This window comes from Meleagris gallopavo, chromosome 4 (genome assembly GCF_000146605.3).
Source record: "Meleagris gallopavo isolate NT-WF06-2002-E0010 breed Aviagen turkey brand Nicholas breeding stock chromosome 4, Turkey_5.1, whole genome shotgun sequence".
NCBI classification, from domain to species: Eukaryota; Metazoa; Chordata; class Aves; order Galliformes; family Phasianidae; genus Meleagris; species Meleagris gallopavo.
In genome coordinates, this window is record NC_015014.2 from 43,920,552 (window position 1) to 43,940,974 (window position 20,423).

Sequence of the window (20,423 nt, forward strand, 5' to 3'; positions counted from 1 at the left end):
TGCATTGCTAATACTTCCCTTATGTACATCTTGTACATGCATTAGATGACAATTCATAGTGTCAAAAGATCTTTCAGCAAAGCATTACTATATCTGCACTACAACATGAATGTCATACACTTACTTTTTTCAACCGTGGTAAACAGTAACATAGACTAATACATAATACGTGATTTATTAGTCTACTAGTTTAGAGAAAAGAATTTCGTTGGAAATAATGAAAATCTCATCATTTTAAGTGGCATTCTTGCCACTTAGAGTGGGGAAAACAGCTCTTAGCTGGTTTTTTACATCTTAGCTGTACTGTAAAGCCTTGCATAGCATGTTAAGACTGTCAATTGTATAAATATGTTTTATATGTGTATATATGTACATATATATACATAATAATTATTAATCTTGAATTTAGTTGGAACAACAGAAGATTGACTTTTCTCACTAAAAATATTTTAGATTTCTTATATAACAAAGCTTTGGGAGTGAAATCTACAGATTTCTATGTTTTGTTCTGTAAACTTGACAACTCAGGAAATGTCATTGCATTGTTTTTATCTCAATAGCCTAGTCCATCATTATTATAGCACAGAAAACTTAATTGCATGCTACTTTTTCTTTTAGCCTGGCTTTTTCAGGTAAATCTAAAAATACTATCAGGATCATGAGAAAAAGATATGAGTTCTTGGCAGGCTATTAAAAAAAGTGTGTAACAAATGAGCAAGATGTAAATCAGAAATCTAGGCAATCTCTACAGGTGACTCACAGCTGAAACACAGAAAGAAATATGTAAAAAGTTTTATAAACTCAAGCATAATTTTTCCTTCACATTTTTCATGGAGCACTGCATAAGCCATGGTCTGTACTCAAATGTAACTGGTCTGCATTAACAGTCATTCTAATCCCATCAGCTTTCCATCCCTTTTTGATTTGCTTCAGTTGATCACCCTTCTTCCTGCTTCTTCCAACTCCCATAGATTCCAGTGGTAAAAATTAAAGATTTGTTACCTAAAAACTGTTCTTAAATTTAGACAATGTTATTAAAATATATAAGATAAGAATTTAATGAGAAATTACCTGTATGGGTAGCCATGGTATTTGGAGCGGAATATGGACAACAGGAAGCTGAAGAAAAAGACCACCAGACCCAGGCCTACCAGGCATATTACTAGAAAGAAAATAACTTTGTTTACTAGCGTATAAAAGATTTAAAACTGGAATCTCTACAAAGAATATTATTTACGTCAATCATTTATATAGAATTTTGACAGTGAAATACAGAAACACTACTGCTTGCCTACTGATGCTCACTATCTTCTGATAGGATTTCAAATACACATGGAAGTAATATTTATGGTTATTAAGAAAAATAACTTGTCAGTTTAAATGTACTTTCAAGAAAAGAGAGCAGCAATTTGCAACTCAAATGTTTGCAGATGCAAACACCTTACTGCTGATAACAGATTTAATAACCCTGTAAATTATACATATCAAGCAATGTCATTTCAGGTATTTGCTTGTTCTTTTGGAAAACACATTTAGAAAAAACATCCCTGGACTAATGGAATCATGCTGCCTCTAATCAACCATCTAAGGCTAAAGTAACTGCAAAGGCTGTTAAGTAACTGCTTTATCGAATTCTTAGTGGCTAAAACATTTCACTGTATTAAGTTCCAGGGCTGCAGAGAAATTACTCTTAAATATTATGTCTTTGGGTATTGAAGTTAAGTAACAGTGACATAGACCTCCTGAGAGCATCCAGATGCAAGCTCTTTGAGCCTTTTCAGGCTAAGAAAGAATTAGCAAAGTAAATACTTAAATTAACAAATCAAATCTGATACACCAGTTGACACTTCTGTAGTAGCAGCAAAAAACCTTTTCAATCATCATAGCTCACTCAATTGTGTGCAGGTGAAAGAAAAAAAAAGAAACATTTTACAGTCTGATGTATATGACTGAGATGCATCTCACCTATGAGTACTGCTCCGAAAGTAATGCCTCAACCCACCACAACAGAGGTTGATGTTGGTAGTAAGTCAATGGATATTGAATATCCAAACAATAGCCTGTTTCATTTTGGTGCCAGCAGCAAAGGGGCAGTCTGACAAAACGGTATCTGACACAGAAGTGTGTATGAAGTAAAGATGTGTCACTGAACTCCTCCACGTGGAAAAAATGGCATCCATTGACATGCACTGATGCTTGCTGAACATTTGTGGAGACCAGACAGTGGATGTGAGCACAGTGAGGTGGTGGGTTATGCATTTCAGCAATGGTGATAACAACAGTGAGTTACCTCTGCTGGTATGGATTTTTATGAGCTCAGCATACAGGCATTTGTTCATTGCTATTGAAATGCATAGCTAATGAGCTAATGGTGGTGAACACGTTGAAAAACACTGTTTTGTAGCTGAGAATTTGCTCTCTCAAGTAGTTGGTGCTCTTTGTATCTGTTGTAGTTTCCATGGAAATAAATAGAAGTCAGTGAAGCCGAAAATGAATGCATTTTTCATTAAAATTGACTATGTAAAAACTGATATATATCAATCTAATTGTTAAAACTTCTGCAACTATTTTGAGAAAATTAGCCCTGTACAGATTTTATGCATGCTTCATCATACAGAAACTGCCAGTCATAAACGTGATTTCAAACCATAATGAAGTGTTAAGCAAGAACAACACAGAAAGTATTCAAATGAAAGCCGTAAGTAGAACCAAGTTTGAACTTGCGCTATAGCCCATGTCACTACACACACCCGTTATTACAGAAGCAACTGTGATCCAACAACACATGCCAATTAAATTAATGTCAATGTCTTTTTCAAAATCAGTATTAGTTAAGATCCATGAAGAATACACAAAATCAAGTTATATCTCTACAGCTCACTGAAGATGACACTCAAATCAGTGTAAACAAACATTCAACCTACTATTATGAAGCATTATTGGCTATCCCTATCTGCAATGCTGTATATTACATACAAGATGCTAAAGAATGGATTTTAAAAGAACAAATAAATAGCATAGAAATGATGGTATCTTTAAAAATCTTCAACCTTTTATGTGAGAAAAAAGAAAATGGCAGTATGGTAAAAAGTTTAAATCTGAATAAAATGCTTTCATATTGTGTTCTTATGCAAGTGACTACCAAAAAAATCTTTTGGATACTCTGAATGAAAATGAAATTCAGAAAAAAACATAAAACTAACACTTCTGGCTAGGAGCCCTTAGACATTACATATTAGGATATATTCTGCATTGTTGTGCTTTCACTTTCCTTCAAAGACATATTGTACAAAATGTAACAAGAATTTTTTTCTCTCCTTTGCATGTTGTCATGAGCATCTTAAATGCCTAAACTCATTCTGAAAATGCTTTGAAACTCCTGTTCTTTAACTCACAGACACATTCACACTATGCCTTTCTACATCATAGAGAATGTCAAGTTGTAAGTTGTCTGGGGATGCTTAAGACTTGTTTTTACTGCTACAACGCGCTAATATAATCTATTCAAGCTCTATGCTATACTCTTCTCCACCCCACAACATGTAAAAATTAGTTTAAGGAAGAGCTTTTAAAAACTTAATCAGATAGTCATTTGTAATTTCTCAATATCTTTTTAATTGTGATAACATTGCTTAATTGTACTAAGTAACTTACTTCTCCTCTTCCCGACATCCCCTTTGGAGGTAGCAGCTTCATTCAGGAGTACCATTCCCATGGTAATAGCAGCATCTATATCACCATTGTCAAGGAAACAGCAGATGTGTGGATACCTCAGAAAGCCACAAAGGCACAGCTAAAAGCAAAAGCTTTCAAGTTGATAAAAAATATTTATATATAAAACTGCATATCACAATCTACTGAACCAACAGATTCACCTGGGGGAAAAGTAGGAATAACATTTTCCTTTGAGCATTCTACATAAAAGGGGAAAGAAGGTTCAAAAAGCTCTAAAGAGTAAGTCCTTATATAGGACATACGGCTTTTCAATAGTTATGGAAATAGATATTCTCCAACATTTTCCAATATTTCACATATTGGAAAGTAAAGTATTTTACTAAATGAAGACTAAAAGAGCAAGAAATCATTCTTATTCCACAGTGTTGTTTTTTTTAAATGAAAACTGAAGCAGCACAACTGCTTTTTCCTTAAGCTGCTCTCAATAGACATTTGCTTAGTCTTTAGTGTGATATTGCAGCAGAGAAACATCCCAGAGGCAAAGTCCTCAGTCACTCTGAGTTTTATTGCCTAATTATTACTGTTAGGAATACAAACAACTACATAATGATAAAACAATTTAGCAAGATCTTAAACCATACAATTAATTGCTTACTTAAAACTTAATAAATAAAAAAGAATGGTTGCTACTTACTGTGTTTAAAATCTGTTCTAAGGAGGAAGCATGAATGAATGCCACACTGAAGCAGGAGTGTGTCACCTGAGCTATATCTCACAATTTCACACAATTTTGCACAATATCATTGTTTAGAAATGTGAAAAACTGGGGATCTACTTCCTCCTGAAATTAGGCATTCCCCATCTTTCCAATGATGCTGCCCACTTTACTAGAGAGAATAATGCAATATTCTTAATGGCAGAGAAAAGCAAGGGAAAGACTACAACCAAAGCCCAGCAATTCCAGGGAATAATCTCCCTGGATTCCCAGTCTCAAGGTTATTTATAGTTTGTTGTTCTTTATCCCCGAAGACATCAGAAAGTCAGAATAAATATACAATGGAATTTATTATTAAATCCATGTTAAGAGAGATATCAGAATCACTATTATTTTCTCTTTGAATGGCTGTTTTGAAAGAAGAGCTCTAAAATTTCTTGAAGGCAAAAATAAGCTGTGAATGGTTCAGACATAGACATTATATTACTGCTGTGAAGACTGCAGATGAAAGATAAAAGGAAAGCAAGAATAAAAAAGTAGGTAATTATACAAGGACTTTGGAGGTTAAGATAATGAAAATTTTGTTTCTTGGAGCAAATTGAAACACAAGAGGTTTTCTTGCATTACACCAGGAACACAGAACATCAGGAAACACCTCTTCACTGTGCGGGTAATGGAGCACTGACACAGGCAGCCCACAGGCTGTGGAGACTCCTCCTTGGAGATCTTCAGAAATCACCTGGATGTGGCTCTGGGCACCTGCTCTAGGTATCCCTGCTGGAGCAAGGGTGGGATCAGATGGACCCAGAAGGCCCTGCCTACCTCAACCACTCTGTGACTCTGTGAAAATGCTTTATAATGGTCATTAGGACCTGCCATGTTTTAAACATATAGCTCATTCATCACACAGTTATCAAAAATCTTATTAATGGATATTAAAAATAAGCTACCTCAAACATATTTTCCCTTATGTCACCGTTGGGTTTAATCATGTTTTCATTAAAGCCACAGGCTAAAGGAAACTTTAAACATGATTTCTTTAAAAGTTCACATTAGGCCTAGTGTTACAGATAATGTACAGTATATTTCAATGCATTGTTCATGAATGGATTTTATCTTAATTCTGCTACAAAATTCAGTAAAATACATATTTTGAAAGTACTTAATAAATTAAGTAATATGGAAAACATAACAAAAACATCCAAGGAGCTAATTTGTAAGCTTCACAGAATATTTTAAAATCTTTCCCAAAATAGCTGGAGGAAGGAGGAGGAGGAATGGAATCCACACTATTATACAAATTAGAAGAGAAGGTAAAAATCACCTTCTAAAACTCTTCCCTGAGCACAAGAGACTGGAAATTTCTTGTGCTACTCATATGCCTCTACGGAAGACTAGAGAGGGTGTCATAAAACTTACTCATTTCTCTGCTTTCAAATGTTAAGAATGCAAAAAAATGAATTGAAAAACTTGCAAGAGGGGCTGAAAGAAACACCACACAGATTTCACGTATATTTCTACCCTATCAATAAAAGCCCCTAGCATTGAATTATCTAATAACAACTTTATTTTACCAATCTCTCATTTAGATTTATAACAGTAATTAGTTTTCTTCTGATTTTAACTGAATCATGAGCAGTGACAAAGAACAAAACCCACTAAAAACCCATTTGGCAGATACGAGTTTTTGGGAGTTTTTTTGGTTTTTTATTTTTAAACAGACAATGATTTTTAATCCACTTTTCCTATTAATGGGAAGAACAGTTTGACAAAAGCAACTGAGAGCAGATCTATAACCAGCTGAACTGTGCTTTTTTTCCCCCCCCTTTTGGAGACTCACATCATTACCCTTCCAACTTCCTTCACATTAACAGTACTTTTGCTTCAGTTGTTGCTTTCTAACTTCAGTCATCATTGGATTTTCATCCTCACTTAGTTGATGTCAATGACACTGGCTTTATAACTTCACACTCTTAACAGTGATTGAGTCACTTACTTTAAATCTGTGATGCTGAAGCAAAACTTTAGTTGAGTCCTGATTTTAATGCAACCATTAGCTTTGTACCATTTCTATTTTGGGCTCCTCTTTCTAGCACTGTGTGTTATGTCTTTACGTTATTTTGATATTCCACAAAATAAAAGCAACAGTCCTGTTCCAGAAATAATCTTTTAACATATCTCATTTCTTCAGCAATGTAAAGTTTTGTCAAGTAGTTACTTGGACGGTCTTCCATCTTCAAAAAATTTAACAGCATGAAAAGATGTACTTGCTTTCTGATTTCTGTTGATCTGTTGATCTCTGTCACTATGCATTACGAAACTACTCTGAAAAGATAAATTCTGGGTAGTTTCTATTAGCATGCTTTGACTGAAAATTTAATTGCTATTAATTCCAGCCAGAATGTCCCAAAGAAGAAAGCCTGGCAGTCTGTAAGTTATTAATGTCATATACCATTTATATCTTTACTTCACAAATTTAGTCATAATCGCTAGTGAGTGGGTAAAAAAAAGGAGAGAAAATCAGTTGAGAGAAAACTTGTTAACTTTGTAAAAAAAGTACAGTGGTCTCATTCATATGTTGCTGGATTACTGCTAAGAGTAAAAATCCTAAATCAACATTATTCATATTAAGAAGAACTATGTAGTATCTGTGGACCACTTAATAATATATGAGCAAAAATAACTAAGAGACAAAATGTTAAATCGCTCAACTCTGTGTTCAATTTATTGTTAACTAAAATGGGGATAGTTTATCTCTCAACATTTAAAAACTTCTCACTCGCTTTATCATGCATGGAACAAACAAGAATACAAGCAGCTTTAGTAAAGGGGTATCAAGATTAGTAGGAAAATCTATGATTTATTGTATACCCTTTTTTCCCCCCTGAGGAATAGTAAGTAAAACATGACATGCTGTCCCCTTACGAGAAGAGGGCATATCCCACCAACCTAGAAAATTATTTGCCTTAGCTTCTTCCTACTAATACGTAAACCTTTAAAATACCTGCTATAATTTCAGATGTATTGAATATAGATTAACTATACTTTAACTGAACAGTTTCAAAGTGTATTTAACTTTCAGCTTACATTTGAAAAACCCAAACATAACATGCATTCCAATCATTCTATTCAGGAAATACTATTTAGCTATGTCCAATTCTTGAAAATGAAGTGTTAGTAACTTTTCCATCTTGAGAATCTGATTATTGTAATTATTGTTTTTTATGATAGGGTGAATAAACTAATCAAGAAAAGTTATCGTTTTGAAATGAAAGACATTGTTGATTCATTTCATGAACAATGAGTCTGATGTTCCACTTCTACTCTTCAGTGTGCCATCAATTCTGAATTAGACCATAACCATTCCAGTGGATGATTCAAGTAGACCTGATGGCTGAGGAATGAAGTAAGATTAAGATAACCAATCTTTTGATGTCTGAACTCTGTAAAGGATAATTCCATATGTTGATAAAATGAGCATAGTTCAAGAATTATTTGAATGCAAAAGTAACTCACTCATAAATTGTACACAATCAGGTCAAACATCAATATATTTAATTGCCTGAATTGTAGCTGTACTGACAGTCACAGTAAAAACTCTGAACATTCTTTCAGACCAAGACTCTGGCTTTAGCTCTTCAAGAGTTTTATGAATTATTACACTATTTTTGGCACTCAAGTTCCCCTCAACTTCTTGAAACCAGCAATTCACAACAGTGAAGGAGCTGTAAGTCTGCATTTCATTCATTTAAATGTCAACTAAAGTACCACATTCTCTTTTTTGATGCTTTTCCATCAATTGCACAGAACAGAGAATCAATCTGATAGTAATATAGAATCCACTGTAGTGAAAAAGTTCCCCTATTCATTTGATTACTGTCAACTTCAATTCATGAGATTTTCACAGAGATTGTCATTTTAATCCAGGGATAATCTGATGGAACCTGCCCTCTTGTGATGCTCTTAGCCATTTGAAAATGGAAGGCTGTATAAAAACTTTAGAAGAAGATAAAGATTCTGGAATGCATTTTAACTCAACTGCAACAACGTAACATAGATATACCTGACTAACCCTGTGCTAAATCTCTAATCAGATATTAATCTCTCCAACTCCAGGTTTTACAGCCTGATTTACATCCTAGTTATTCATATCATTTAAAACAAGCTGTATTTGAGACATTTATCAATACATAATTTATTCTTCTCATACTTTATTCCGAAAGTCATATTACTTTGAGGCACATTTCAAATGCCATACTTGTTTCAGTACATTGCCTGATCTCTTTGCTAGTACACAATCTTTTAGCACACATACACATTTTTTCTTTTGCTCTCTCAAAGCATCTATGGATTTTTTAAAGAATATCACATATCTCATCATATATGACTCTAGGCTAGTATTGTACCTTCCTTTGCTTATAAAGATCTGTGCAATACCATAACAGATAGAGTTTATTCTTAGCTGAATGCAGTCAAGGACTGTTCAATTTAGTAACAGAAGGTAAAAAGTTTAATTTTTGACTATGTTTCTGCATCTTTCAGCCAAACAATTATGCCACGTAACAATTAAAATACTCATTAAAACCATAAGGTGATGGAGAAACAATGAAAAACGTTATTGTCTTCAGCCTTCAGTTAGAGAATGCTTTTTCATCTGTGTACTAACAGTCAGATATTTGTAAAAGGCAGATAATCAGGCAATTGCCAGAGCAACAGCTAAATTTATTTCACAAGGTTCTGCACTTCCACTGGAAATTTATAGAGAGTCAGACATTGAAAATAGTTGAAAAATCACCGAGTTAGCAATTTCATACATGGGACACACACCATATTTGAGAGCAATTCACGAACTTGTCATTCAGTTAGCTAATGAAAAACACTACATGTTGTACTGACAAATACCCAGCTACAAACATAAAGTCCTTATGCATCTCGGTGGCATCTAAGAGATTTTAGTATTTTTCTCAGTAGGTCATAATTACGAATTATTTTGAGATCAAATCAGTTGGTGAATGAGGTAATGGAAAGAAACATCAATCACAATACTATTGATTTTTCTAATTAGCATCTCCTTATGCTTTCTTACATTTGGTAGAAGTCAGGCAGCCATTCGTTACATATTTTTCAACAGTGGTGATCTTTTTTTTTCTTACCCTTAAGATTGAACAAATAGAAAGCTTATCTCACTGCTTTGATTGGCATCTTCTTTTGCATAATTTCTGGGGGACATAATTTGATTCCATTGTGAATAACTGATAATGTCTTGGAAGAGAGATCTAAACAAATATATTTCTAGGTCTAATTTCAAGTTCCTACACTCAGTGACTACCTTTGCACAAGCTCTACTGACACACGGAAAAGCAGTTTCCATTTAAATTCATTCTGTGCTTAAGTTTCCTTAAACCAAAGAGGCACTCCTTATACTTCATTAAATTCACGGTGTAGGACAGGAAATGTCTTTCATAATAGGTGTAATTTAACCGCTATGGAAAAGATTTGTCTTTTTCTTCATAACCAATCAGGTTGCTTTTTCCTTTTCAATCAACATCTCATATCCACCTACACAGCTGTCACATTCAATTCTGCCTTGGGAATTCAAATTAACAAACTGGAGAGACATTTCTATTTTCACTTAGGTGCATGTGTTTTCATCAGCATTAAAGTTAAGTAGGGTTAGCAGTAATAATGGGAAAGATTATCAGGTTAGTATTAACTGCTAATTCCTATAACAGTGCCTTTAGATTTACGTCTCTCTGTGCAAATAATTTGCTTAATAACAAGCTCTTTACAACACAAATATTTATGGTAACTTTAAGCTTAATCCACATTGTAAAGATTTAATTTTATTGCATAAAGAAAAAGATACATTACATTCAAGTCAGTTTATTTCACAAGGAATTACAATGGGCATTCATTAGAAGTACTGGTTAGTGAAATGAAAAAAGTCTTGCAGCTTCAACAACTCCTTTCCATCCCTACTGCTCCTTACCTTTCTTGCTGTATCTTCACACAGTCATAATTACAGCTCAGCCCTGCACATTTCAATGACTGATAAAGCTACATTTAATACCAACAGCAGCACTGACTGTGCTGTTTACTTCATATTTTTCCTCTCTTAAAAAGACAGCTCTTAATTCCCCAGTTAAATCTCCATCTGCAGTTTTTTTGTTCTTTACAAATACCTGATTTTTATTTCTGAGTCATTCTCTGTGACCCCTTTTCTGCCAGGAAAGAGCTGAAAAATCAGACACCAGCAGTCTCAAACATCATTGCTGTAAGAAACGTGTACAGTTTTTCAGCATAGAGAGGAGAAAAGAAAGATAAATCTATATTCTACGAAGCCTGAAACAGATTGAAAAATTAAATTAAAATTAAAAAAGCACCAAACACTAATTCCCATGATTTAACAAATGCACACAACAAAGTTTCATGAAACTAGCAGTGCAAAAATTCATTGCTAGAAAATACTGTACCATTACCAATCCAAAAAAGTATTAAAAAGAAATAAGAAAAATATTCTGTATGTTAAGTCTAGTTACAAAATCCCTAACTTGCCAATTATGGTTTGATGATTTAAACTCATCTAAAGATGAGATTAAAAGTCATTGCTGCACAAAGATGTAAACTATGACAATCAACTTGAGAATATGCTAAGCTTTATTGTTAACTCTAATGTGCTTAAGATATATTCTCTTTTTTTATGTAGTAGTAGCTAACAAATACTATGTACATTGTCTTTGAACAATTACTTATGTGAATACATTTATTCGTCTGTGTAAATTATGAAGTCCCAGCATCCTTAGAGATATTCCAACTCTTCAGAGGCAAAAACTTTTCATTACAGACTATGCAATGTCTAACATGTTGATAGCTCCCATATAAGTTACTGCTTTCACATGCATTTAACAAGAACAATAAAAATATTTCCATTTAAAAAAATCAATACTATGCTCTTAAGTCATGTATTTTTTTGTTTGCACAGTCTGCCGTACTTATTCTAGTGTCGATCTGTTTCTGTGATGACTTATCTATCACTACTTTACTTCTTAGACAAGTCACAATATTGATAAAACTATGTAACTTCCTAAATTGTTCTGTTCATAAATTACACGCAGTTGCTTAGAGGAGTGATCATCAGGCTTATATAGGAATAAATATTGCCATGTATTACATGAAACTTCAATGATTGCAAATGATAATCAGTTTTGGTTGCTCCTGGGAAGGAAACTCAGAATGCTTTGAAACTCAACAGACATTAGCTGAACTTCATTGCCAAACTAACTAATTGGGGCAGAGCCAGTCTGAAAAAAGTAAAAATTCTTTTTGCATGAAAATATTACTGAAGATTACACTATGGTTGGCAAAAAATCCAAATGAAACCAAAGAAGAACCATAAATCATAACCAAGCAAGTTACTTCATTGTTCTGCCAGGTACTCATGCACTAGGTCTTATTAGCTCAGGCAGTTTTGGTTTGAGCTCAATACACTTGATGCATACCAGAACTAACAGCCTGAGTGCCAACTGAATGACTGAACAGGCACTCATGTGTGTGCATCAATGTTTATTAATTCTCAATCAGCTTAAGCACTGACAAACAGGTACCGCACACTGCATTTTTTCTAATGGGAAAATTGTATTGGGATGCTAAGTCAACTCTGTAGATTTGGATATAGTACAATTTAGATAGATGAGATCTTTGTCTTGACAAGGTGGAGATACTGTTCTGAACTAAAATGCTCTCAGAATAAGTACAAATGCAATGAAGCTCCGTTGCGTTGGAATTTGACTGGAAATATCTGTGTATACAGCCAACTCAGCATCCCCATGTGATATGGACCACAGGACCATTTGATTTCAAACAACAGAAGCAGCATGTGTGATTCCGAAAGACCTACAAATCCTCATTTCATAGGATAAAAGGAATATCAGAATTAAAAGGACTACCTGTTACATAAAGAACTGTTTATCTAATTTTAAAAAGTCTATTCAAATTTTTATTTATTGCAACCTGAAATTCAAAGGTCAATATCAAAAGAGATTTTTTTTTTTTCTTGAATTACTACAAGGAATCTTCACCCAAGTTGTAAGATACTGTGAACTGCAGCCTCAGTAAGATGGCCCCCATCTGCCATCTCTAAAGAGCTTCAAAGTGAATCAAAAACTGGATTTTGGAAATGAAATAATGCTTCCTTTATTGTTCTGAAAAACTTATTACTGTTTTTAATGCCTTCAGAAAGATGTTAAATCAAACATGCCAGCTAGTCTGATCTGCTGCTAAGTGCAATGCCAGTATTTAGTTGATGGAAAATATATAGGAATACAAAATTAATCTCTACAAATAATCAAAGTGCTATTTTTCTTTAGTGTTTTACAGATTTAGCATCCAATGTGCTTCATTATTACAGTGAATTTACTTACTTTCAGGGTGTTACCACTAAGATGTAGTAACTATATTTCTGAACTAAAACTATTTGTTTTAAATTTTGTAATAATTTTAGGCATGCAACTAGTATGTAGTCAGTAATACTGTACACATGATACTGAATTTAATTTGGTTTTATAAATGAAACAGTATGTATAATATATTCACAGGTCCTTCTTAACCAGCACTGTCCTTGTGCAGTTACAGCTTTGGCCAAAACAGCAGATCTTTATATGGTAAAAACAAGTATAGAATTGGAACAGAAATTCATATTTTCTTACCAAATATATTAAAAATTTACTGTATGGAGAAACACAACTTTGCATTTCAGCAACTAGCAGGAAGTGACAACTTTGTCCTTGTTCTAAGTACCTTGAAGTAAAAAAAGAAGCAAAGAAAAGAAGCATGGACAAATCCAGAGAAGTACTGTCTTCCTTTAAAATTCAGTGCACCTTTTAAACTTTAACAAATGCAGTGAATGTATGACTGTTTATCTGTTTGGCAAACTTTTTTACTAATTCCCATATTTTCTGTCAACATTTCCTGAATAAACAAGTAATAAAGAAGCACTGAAGCAGCTAATAATTACTACTAGCAAGGATAGAGAAATATTAATTCTTTCATGCATAACTGTTAAAAATCTGTCAGGACTTCATGTCACTTGTGAAATGCCTGTGTCCAAAATCCCAACTCAATAGTACTGAGCTGTGAAATGAAACCTTAGAGAATTCTTTCTGCAAGTGGTAATGAACAATCTCACTAAATGTATTCTTTCAGCCAGCTGCTTTAATTTAGTTAGCCAACTTCTCAGTTTAAAGACAGTCTCTGCCAGCAAAAGAATATCACTTTCATCTCTCAGTCAGACAAACAAAATACATCATGAACAAAAGTTTTATTTATTTTTAATCTTAGATTGGTTTTGCTTTTATTTTTGCCATTCTCATGCAGCAAATGAGATTTGTTTTAGATAACTTTTTCTTTTTTTCTTTTTCATTGTGGCAGTTTGGGGAAAAGCAAAAAGAAAAAATAATTGTGACTATGCTAAAGAAGGTTTAGGGATGGTACTAATAAGATGCATACTATTTCCATCTACCATGTCTGCTTAAAAATGCATCAATTAAATTACTAATCACTGAGTGTTGACTTTGCAGCTTTCAGATAAAGCTATCTTTTACTGTATTCCAAAGGAGCCCAAATTTAGAAAATATAAATGATAAAAGTGTCTTTAAATCTTTACTAAATATCATGTCATTTTGACACAACATTAACTAGGGTATGTTACAAAAGCTACAGAATTCAGAGAATAGCAAAACAGTTGAAGTTGGAAGGGAACTCTTGAGATCATTTAGTCCAGCAACCTCAATCAAATAACCTGCTACAGCAGGTTGTCCAGAATCATGTCCAGCTGGATTTTTAATGTCTTCACAGATGGAGACTCTCCAGCACCTATGGGCAGCCTATGTTTTATCACCTTTACAATAAAAAGTGTCTTCTCACCTTCAGATTGAGAAACTAAGCTGTTCTCTCTGGGTCCATTTGTTCTTTATTCTGTCAGAGGACACTACTGAGGAAGTCTAGCTCCATCAACTTCATTTCCATCCAAGAGGGAGGAAATCACACAAACTGACTGGTAAGATCCTCTCTGAGTCTTCTCTACTCTAGGTTAAACAGTTCCAGTCTTTCTGCAGATGAGAGATCACCAGTCCTCTAATCTTTTTTGTGGTGTTTTACTGGATTTGCTCAAGGAAGGCTGTATCTATCCTGTCTTGAAACTGGGAGCGGACACAGAAGGGGATGTATTAATATAGTTGAATAAGGAATATTGCATATAATCTGAAAAAATATTATCATAATTTTTTTTATTAAATTTGACATGGCTATCTGTGGAGCAAGTAAAGTTTTAGGTAGCAAAAGTCATGCTATGTTAATGAAATGGATGATGAAAAGAAGGAAGCGAGAAGAGACAATGATGGTGTTGTTCTCTTTGGATTACAAATGCCAAAGAAAGCAGCAGATGGAGAAGCCAGATGAAGGGCAGGATATGTCCCCACGTGTCATGTCAGATAGAGGACAAGGGAGTAGCTACGATCAGATAATCAAAGTCTGAGATCCAGTGACTACTTCACAGCTTGGAAAACATGATCGCTTTTCCTCTTGTTCTCCTCAGCGGAAAATACTTGTAAAGGAACAATTCTACTTTAATAGCAGTTAATAGTGACCACAGTTTCCACTTGCTGGGCAAAGCTGATGAAAACCAAGACTTAAACCAAAGAGTATAAGAATTTTTCTTAATTTTTCTTACACATTCTTAAGACATATTTGCCACAAAAAGCGTAATTTGCTCTCACTCAATAGGAATGAAAAATTGAAAGTAATGTCAGGAGATAATGTGAGAACTAATGGGACTGGGTTAATTATTCTCCTAAAAACAGAATGCAAATTATTTAGACGAGGTAGTAAGAAAAACAACTATAATTAAAAAAGACTCCACAAAGACTACTAGAGGACAGAACATCTCTTTATACATTATTAGTAAATTTCAATTTAAGGAGCTAGCATGTTCCTATCAGTTAAAATAAGTAAAATAACCCAAAATATAATGTTTAATGTTTTAAAAAGAATGAAAAAGAGAAGAAAATTAGTTTCTACCACTTCAAAAATAGCACTGAAAGGAAAAACATTAGAGGTATAACCAGGCATTAGAAGTAAAAAAGAGATAAGGCATATGTTAGTGAAAAGTAATACCAGCTTTCCATTGTAGCAAATAAAGAAACAACACTGAATGTTTATTTAATCATATACTATGGCAAAACACAATACCTGTTCAAAAGTTCAAAGATGTTCACTGTGAATGCAATTTCATTTAACGGTACAGCTTGCTTTTTTTCTATTCATCATGAATTTGAAGGATACTCAGTAGAAGAATGATGTGTGATTCTGCAACAAATTGAGCCTGACTGCTTCCATGTATGTAACTCTGAAAAACAAAAATAAAAAAAAGCCTCTTCAAAACAAAGAATTCAATTGAAAACGACACAGTTGGGCATACATGAATGCAAATAAAATCTGTTTTGCAGAAAAATATAGACTGCAGCAGATACTGCTGATCAACATATACATATGGATCTAAATTTAGTCAAAAGTAATGTTATAAGCAACATTTAGGAAAATCATACATATACACAGGATGTAATACTTAATATAAAAACATATGCTTCCGTTATTTTCACACTGCTAAAGTGGAGGAAAGTATATGCATTTATTTGCTCAGGACATACAGAGAAGTAATGCTGATGAAATCAAGGACATACCTCAGCACAGGACTGAATGAAGTTAAAACTGAAACTTAAAATACTGCCTTTAATAAGTTAGTCTCTTTTGCTCTTAGAGTGACTGAAGTTACTTTATGAAAACTATATTCCATCTTTTTCAGTGAAAGTATTCTTAGATCCATAAAAAATGATAAATAAAATTCATACACAAAATGTTTTGTTCGTATGAAATTGTAATAAACATAATCATGGGTGCTAAATGTGAATAATTCCAAATATTCATTGTTAATGAGCTCACTTTGCATGCTGCTTGTTAATACAGCATACAATTCAAAAATTGTTAGTGTTTACTTTTTACTAGCCATGATATCAAACAAGTATCAAGGACTGTAAATGCACAAAATGAACAAGCTTCTATCTTTTCCTCTACTGTATCAATTACAATTGTTCAATACAGCTTGCTGCGCTACCATATGTGAAATTAAATATACTTTGTTCTCAAAGTATTTTTATACATATTCTTCTGAAGCACAGATGCAATTTTCACCCCAATTAAATAGACAGAAAAATGCTCACTCCCGATAAGGTAAAGAAAACTTCTTGCCCTCCACATGGTTCCAGGGTTTTAGTTTGTTTCTTCTACCTCTAACGTTTTGCCTTAATTCATTTTATTCTGAATAGTTCTGCCTAATACCATTCATGTCAAGATTCAGAACAATTCCAATTTGAAACGCTCTGACACTTCAGGATTCAAAAGAATGCCTTAATCCACACAGGTTAAGTTCTGGTTAATTCACTGTCTAAATATGTCATTCATAAGATACTATAAAACATTTTTTACGCAATGGATGGTTATCTACTGCTTTTAAAATTCAACTTATTATGTTCATCCAAATCACCAATTCAAAGCTAAAGCACATAAGAGCTCATGGATCTAAAGACTCAATCTCTCAAGTAAAATGTCTTTTTTCCTCAACAAGATAAAGATTACTGATCTCATGTGATTACCTCACTGCAGTATGATTATGACAATAAGCCAATCTATATTTCCTGATTTTTTGTCAGGACCCCTAATAAATCTCACTAAGGCAAAATAGAGTGATAAAGGAAGGAAATGGGAATATTTCATATTAAGAAAAATTAAAGATGAAATTAAAATGCTCCTTAATAGACTGATCCTTAATCACCATTCTTTGCTGCCCTGTGCAAAGTGGTATAAAAAAGCTCTTAGCATATAAAACCATAACTAGAGAACACAATCCCGCTGTCAAAACAAATATTCACATTTATTCAATCAAATTCATCTTTGTATAAAAATACAGGCTAGATTTAGATTGTTTTATCCACGATTTCCTCCAGCACGGTGATGAAAAAAACTACAAAGATTTTCCTCTCCAATGTACTCTGAATCAGTTGCGATCACAGTACTGCAAGTAATGACCGTCACTATTTCTCATGCAGCTAAAGCAATACATACATACATATGCGTAAATACATTTGCTGGATCTGGATTCAAGTGAGCTTAACAGTACATATCTATTTCTTCTGATTGCTATGACACCAAGTTATAACCTAAACCTTCTAATAATTAAATATATACTGTATTTGATCATATGAGGTGAAGTGAAATAAACAATGGACTTTCTGACAGAAAAGTGCAACTTAGTCTAATAATACTATGTAGTTAATACATACCTACATGCAATTTCACATAATCACTACTGCTTGCTGCCTACACATACACTAAAATTTATGAAAATATACAGTGGGAATGAAAAGAAATATGCTCTGTGTTGAAGAGTGAACATTATTATCTTCATTTAATAAAAGTGGCTGTTGTATTACTGTTAAGACTATGAATACCTTCTGTATTTGTAAAATATTTAGATAAGAGTGGTCATTTTTATTGACAAGCTTTATACTCATTTTACACTTCTACATTAGCAATTTAAACCATTGTAACATGATTGATGAAACAGAATTCAAAGCACATACATACATACAGATGAAATAAGCACAGGAATCATTCTTCTCTTCAAACAGTTCACCAACATTAGATTGCTTAGCTTTCATTCTAAGTATTCAATTAGAATTCTTTACCTGGCTCTTCACAAAATTCCCCAAGAAATTGATTTTATGGCATAATGTAAAATGTATATATTTACCTCATCACATATATATTTTTTTATTTCAGGATTTTCCAGGAGCTGTTTGAGAAGCTTTCATGGCACAAAACACATCAGCAGACCAATCTCTCTAAAGATAAATCTTTAAGAACGAAAAATTATGAAACGAGATATTCTCATTATCAATACTTAGAGACCTAGATATCAGCAGATACTTAGAAAAATACATGGACTAGACAGAGTTCATTTGCAAACAAAAAGTTTGAATCAAACTATAGTAAACAAAATGAAACATGGAAAGGAACCTGCCTAGAAGACCTAAAGCAAAGATTCTGCTTTGAAAACTAGATGATGAATATGAATTTCTGGTTAAACATCTCAAAGCGATTAACGTTATATCTTTTAAAATGTGGGTTCTCAAAGGCATAGCCTTGTTTGCAAGGAAGTGGATGAACTTTGATTCAGTTCTGGAGACTTTATGTGCATATTAAAAAGCTAATAAGAAACAATTGTTACCTATTGCTCTTTCCCCAGAGAAGGAATAAGAATGGCTAAAAGTAAAGCGAGTAGTTATCTTAACTGAGAAAAACCTCACCACCATAGCACAGTTAACTAAGACATAAAAAGATGTCAGATTAACTTAAAAGGGATACAGAGGGAACACTAGATGAAATGTTAAATAGATGTTTATTGTCCATAAATACATCTTTTTCTTTTTTATCTTTTTACGTTCTATTCCAAATCTGCTTAGGTAAGCTATCCTTTCAAGATATTTAGTAATAAACTTAAGGTAATCATGAAGCTCCTTAGACTGTTCCCCTTGCCATTATTCTCCAAATATTCAGAACAACAAGATGGTACATCTCTACAACGGCAGCAGGTCAGTCCCAGGAATGGCACTGCAGAAGCTGAGAAAGTAGAAGTCTGTTTCAGTGACAAAAATAACTTGCATTTAACAATATAATGTGAATCACCTGAGTTTGACACTGACTGAACCTACATCAAAAGGGGAATGTATCATAACTACTGCATGTAAGGAATTACTTGTGCTTTTTCTGCAATTAACTTTCATATCTGTATTCTAAAGAATAGACAAAAGCCAAAATAGAACATTTTAGAAGATGGAAGGCAAGTAGCTAACACAAAAACAATGGCAAACAGCTTTTCCTGAAGAGACAATAGTCAGAATGATTTGGCATTTATCCTCGTGTCTTACCCTACAGGTAGTTAATGACACTATGAGGCTACTCAAGAGGTACAGATTTATTTCTAAGGATATGGATTTACACATATGTAATAATAGTTTTATATACCATGATGGCCACTGTCGCATCAGATTTTGAAATTCGTAGCCATCTGTAGCTCATAACTACCTAAAATAGAATACATTTAATGACCACATGCATATATATATATATATATATAAAATGACAAATCAACTTTTCAACATTTCTCATTCAGTTTTCTCAATAGTTTAACTGTGATCCACAGCACCTTTTAATTGCATAAAGTTCTTGAATTTTGGTTATCTTGAATCCAGATAACTAAAATAAGGGAACTGGTTACGTGAGGAGTCTTCATTTTCACAGTTCCTTCCCTTTGCAAAATTGCTGAACAACCTACATGCAAGGCATATTTTTGTGAAATTTTATTTGAGACTACAAACTGCTAAGGGACCGAGAAGTAAGATTTCCATTTTTGCTATCTTCTCTGCTTTCTGAAACTTAATCCACTTCACATTTGGAAACTCTGTGAAGTCTATCTGGCTGAGAATGCTCTAGGCAAATGCTTTAAATAAACTCATGAATAAACTCAGTATTTTTCTTTCATTTTAGAAGCATCAAGGGGGAAGACCATATAAAGCAGAAGTCCATCAGAACAGATGCAATCACAAAATTACCACAACTGAGACAACAGCAAATGCTGTGCTAGAAAGATTAATAGTAGACCTGAAATATAAGTGGCTAACTCTTTGAACAACGTGTCCTTTTATAGCTTTAACATTGTACTATCTCAGGTTTAATTTCTCAGAAGCAATTTGAATTTAGTTAAATCAGGCTATTATATTTGGCAGTTACAAACAATTGTTTACTAAATGCAAATTTCTATGAAGTAGTGTTAAATATTTATCTACTATTTGTAAACTCATTAAATATTTAGTGTAATAGAACTGCAGATGGCACATACATATAATCCCTCACTAAGCTATTC

General features: G+C 33.5%; 2 long non-coding RNA genes across 2 annotated transcripts; one reads left to right on the forward strand and one right to left on the reverse strand.

Moving 5' to 3' along the window:
- Positions 1-1,041: 1,041 nt before the first annotated feature.
- Positions 1,042-15,813, reverse strand: LOC104910756. The gene is made up of 3 exons (XR_793383.2): positions 15,728-15,813; positions 3,655-3,729; positions 1,042-1,162 (listed from the first exon to the last, which is right to left on the reverse strand). It is a non-coding gene; the product is annotated as an uncharacterized LOC104910756 (long non-coding RNA).
- On the forward strand, positions 13,584-20,027 carry LOC109367349. Its single transcript, XR_002114412.2, has 2 exons — positions 13,584-14,444; positions 18,281-20,027. It is a non-coding gene; the product is annotated as an uncharacterized LOC109367349 (long non-coding RNA).
- Positions 20,028-20,423: the final 396 nt, after the last annotated feature.